Genomic DNA, 5019 nt, shown 5'->3' with positions numbered 1-5019 from the left:
GCTGCGTGATTCTAGCATGCCCCGCTGCCATTGGTCTAACCGAGTGTCCGTCAATCTTAACGTATTCCTATTGGTTGCATGTGTGAATGGAACCCGGAAGTGTTTCTTGCGGTCGTCATGGGAGGACGGGAGACATCTTTCATTTGGGAAACTGGCAAATGTCTGCCCAAACCTGCTAGAATTAGAGGCTTTATTTGCTTTCAGCTTTAAATATGGTCATTCATTTTTGTATGTTCATGATCCTGAATATTGCATATGGAATATTCCATAAATATTGTATTTATGAACATTTATAGTTAAGGTCATTTACAAGGTTGGGTCAATTTTACATAATTTTTTTTTTAAATGCAGACTATACCTGTGTAGCCGCAATGCTATGTGTGGTAGAAGAATTGTCACGTGTCAAGATACTAATCGCAATCATTTTACTAATAAAAATTGTCTTTAACCGTGCCATGTATTCATAATAGGACTTGTATAAGGGCTGGGAATGTAGTTTCCCTGCATGACAAAAATATTCAAATCCTGCTCTTAAAGGGGAACTTTAAAGGTTATAGCAGACACCTACATAGGCAACATACACGCATGTAGAAAATATGGCACAACTAGCTTCACCTTTAATGTTCCTGCCTCCCATGGAGTAGGGTCGTTTTCAGCAGTGAACAGGGAGGGGGCGGCTCCATCCCCCACTTTCTTTAAATATTACTAGTAGAATCAAGTCTTCAAAGGGAACCTGTCACCAGGGACCTCATTATCACCAAAGACAGGTTTCAGAAGCCCATAACAGCTGCAGTGTAAATCTGCCTCCTCTAAGCGTTTAGATTACAATATAATTGTGTGTTATAAATTACCTTGCACCCTGACAGAATCCTCTGTGTAGTCTCAGGGGTTGGGCTTTTGTTTGCATGTATTTCAAAAAACAACATGTGACTTGTCTGTGCTGCTCATTCCTCAGCTCTCACCCGAGAGTTCCCTTTAAGGCGTGAAACGAAAAACACCAGGCAGGACTCCTACCATGAGCTCCTGGGTGTCCTCACTGGGACAAAGGCATCGGAAGGATGCCATCGCACTGCTAGTGCCCAAAACAGCCAGAGCAGCAGAAGAAGAATGCTGTGAGAGAGGTACGTATATATATATATGTGTGTGTATCTATATTCTTTATCTGGGGAACTTCTGAAAGATTTCTTTTAACCTGCCATACTGAGCGGATAACATATTTTTTGTGTGTATATCTATTTACGTAAAATGTAAATTTCATTGACTTGGCCACTATGACATTCACTGGATTCAGGAATGCACCACAATTTTAGCATATTAGAGACATACATTTACAGTGGGTACGGAAAGTATTCAGACCCCTTTAAATTTTTCACTCTTTGTTCCACTGCAGCCAAGTGGTAAGATCAAAAAGACACTCTGCCCCCATCTTGACAGAAAACCTCCCAGCAGAAAAGTAGATATTTATGGCAATTTATTAAACAATAAAAACTGAAATATCACATGGTCAGAAGTATTCAACCCCTTTGCTCAGTGTTGAGTAGAAGCTGCTTTGGAGCTGGTGCAGCCCGGAGACTTAACACCAAAAAGTTCAATCTTGGCCTCATTAGAGCAGAGAATCTTATTTCTCATAGTCTGGGAGTCTTCATGTGTTTTGCATTGAGGAGATGCTTTTAGAATCTACCATAAAGCCCCGACTGCTGTGATATGTGACTCCTGTCTCCCTGATGCATCTCTGGAGCTCAGCCACGGTGATCTTGGGGTTCTCCTTTACCTCTCTCACCTATGATCTTCTCCCATGATTACTTAGTTTGGCTGGATGGCCAGGTCGAGGAAGAGTTATAGTCGTCCCAAACTTCTTCCATTTAAGAATTATGGAGGTCACTGTGCTTTTAGGAACCTCGAGTGCTGCAGAAATTCTTCTGTAACCCTGGCCAGATCTGTGCCTTGCCCCAATTCTGTCTCTGAGCTCCTTTGGGTGATGTCACACATGGCGTTTTTGGGCCGTTTTTAGTTAGTGCGTTTTCAGATCATAAAAACCGCATGCATTAAAAAACGCATCCGTTTTTTAAAAATGCATGTGTTTTTGAAAATCCATGCGTTTTTAATGGCGCAAATTTTGAAAACCGGACAAAAACTGATGCGCTTTTAAAAACGGGTGCCAAAAATGGCCTAAAAACGCCATGTGTGACATCATCCTTTGGCAGTTTCTTAGACCTCATGATTCTCATGTGCTCTGACATGCACTGTGAGCTGTGAGGTCTTGTATAGACAGGTGTGCGCCTTTCAAGTCCAATCAGTTTAATTAAACACAGCTGGACTCCAAAGAAGGAGAAGAACCATCTCAAGGAGGATCAGAAGGAAATGGACAGCATGTGAGTTATAAAAACAATACCACACACAACCAGTAGAACAGTGTGGCGCTGTTTTTAGAATAAAATAGTTTTTTAAACCTAAAATAGAAACTTTTCTCCCCCATTTCTCTGTCTGTACAAGTTTCACTCATCTGTAAATCGATGCTGGGATTGTGTGAGCTACTTGCAGACATTAAGATACAAGTCTATAAGATTCTACATCTGCACTGAACGGTCAATTATCTATTTACAGCATAAGAATAAGCTTTACTAGTTCTGTTTCCTTTTCCTTATGTCATGTGTTTTATCAGGAAGGTCCTCAAAAAGCTGGCCACCACATGTCTCTTCTTATTCCCCAGGGTGGTGTTTTGTAAAGAGCCAGCAGGTGGCAGCACAGTCACGGCTCTGATCACTGCTGGAATTCTGCGCAATGTTACAGTGCAGAGGTCTCCAACCTGTGACTCTCCAGTTCTGACCAGGGTCTGGATGGAAAACTTACAGATAACCCAGTGACGTATGGTCCAAACCAGAACAATCCCACATAAACTCTGCCTGACCATACAAAGACCCTGCCTGACCGTACTGAGGTGCATACCCTCCCCCATCCCATAAAAGTCTCACATTTTTAGCATTCCCACAATTTTGTGCTGCAGGCTCCATATAAGTCATCCGGTTATGACAGGTTCCCAGCTTTCTGCACTAGTGAGCTGCACAATAAGGCATAATACACTGTAAATTATGGGGATATGATGAGTAATAAGTCCAGGTGCCTATTATACCGCTATATGGTGCACAATAAGGACTCGTGACTATAATAATGATGAGCACATATAATCACATATTATGGACCTAGTGCTTGAAGGAAGATGGTTACACTCTTATCCATTGACAGAATAGGGTCTGATTGATGAGGTTCAACCATCTGCAAAGAGTTTGTATGTTCTCCCTGTGTTTATGTGGGTTTCCTCCGGGTCCTCCTGTTTCCTCCCAAAACATACAGGTAGGTTGATTAGATTGTGAGCCCCATTGGGGACAGGGGCCGATTTGGAAAGCTCTGTGCAGTTCTGCGTAATCTGTGTGCACTATATAACTAAAGGAATTATTATTATTATAAATGGGACCCTCAATCCTGAGGGAATAAGTCCCATCACAAGTCCTCGCTGTCATTCTACTCAATCCTATTCTGGAGAATGCATGGGGCAAGAGCCTACCGACCTACATTCATTAGGGGGAACAGAATAAAATTCTAAAAAAGGGGACCCGGTAGTCAGAACCTTGAGGATCAGCATGTTATCCCCTCTCCACATAACAGACTCTTTAAAGGGATTGTACCAAGTTATTCCCTATCCTATGGACAAGGTGTTCTATGAGGGTCTGTCTGTAGGGATCCCCCACCAATCTCAAGAATGGGGCCCTCACCAATCCAAACAGGGGTCCCTTTTTCACTAATGGTTGGAGCAGCAGAGTATTTGTCCTGACATTCCATTCAAAATAATATATATTTAGCAGCCATTAGCCAAGAACAAGGCCCCCATTCTTCACATTGGTGGGGGTCCCGTTCTAGTGATCAGTGGTGGTGCCAGCACTTGGACTGTGACCGATCAGCTTGTTATCCCCATCCTCTGGAAAGGGGAACTTGCTAACTCAGGGCTCTTTCACACTGGCGTTGTTTTTCACATCCGTGGATCAGTGATTTTCTCGGATACCTTAATGGGCCATTGTTTTCATTGAGTGTTTTCATCATGTGAAAAATAATTTGAAATCTGTCTAACCCTGAAATGTGTTTTTACTTACGGATGTGGATCACGGAAGCCAATAGAGGCTTATTTACCAAGGGTCCACGGATCACATTTTCGGGATTTGAGCCGCTGTGACAGTAATTTAGCAGGGGACTGTGTTGCACACGATTGGATTTTGGCGTAGCGGCGCCAGCTTTCATGTGACAGAAATTGGTGGCCGCCAGATGATCCGACTGTTTCGGAATGAGCGCCGGATTTAAGATTAAAATTGTGTCGCAACCAATGCACTTACATGCACCAGGAAGAAGAAGGTGAACTCTGGCGGACCTGAGCGGGGAAGCGACACATGCAGAATATCGGGCGCACGATCTTAGTGAATCGCGGCACAGTTTGGGGAACTCTGAGGGACCGGGGTAAGTAAATGTGCCCCAATGGGTTTGCAAAAATAAAACTGATAACATGTCCGTTTTTTTCACTGATGATCCTGGGGAACAAGTCTTGTATGTTTAACCTTCACATATACGCCAATGTGATGCAGCCCTTAGTAGAACCCCTTTAAATCTGGATTAAATTTATTTTCACATGTTGCCTTCATGTCATGGAATTTTCATAAAATCCAGCAAAACACTGTGCTAATCCTGAGTGACTGGCTCCAAAGTCACCTCCTAGAATTTGCCAACAGGGGAGGGCTCTGGGGGTAGTTGAAGTTTGATCCAACTTATGCAGGACAGTGGCTTAGTGGTTAGCATTACAGCCTTGCAGTGCTGGGGACCTGGGTTCATGTCCCAGAGTCAACATCTGCAAAGAGTTTGTATGTTCTCTCCGTGTTTGCATCGGTGTCCTCCGGTGTCCTCCCACACTCCAAAACGCACTGGTAGGTTGATTCGATTGTGAGCCCCATTGGGGACAGGGACCGATTTGGCAAGTTC

This window comes from Engystomops pustulosus, chromosome 8, assembly GCF_040894005.1.
Source record: "Engystomops pustulosus chromosome 8, aEngPut4.maternal, whole genome shotgun sequence".
Taxonomy (NCBI): domain Eukaryota; kingdom Metazoa; phylum Chordata; class Amphibia; order Anura; family Leptodactylidae; genus Engystomops; species Engystomops pustulosus.
Note: the sequence above shows the minus strand (reverse complement) of the source record.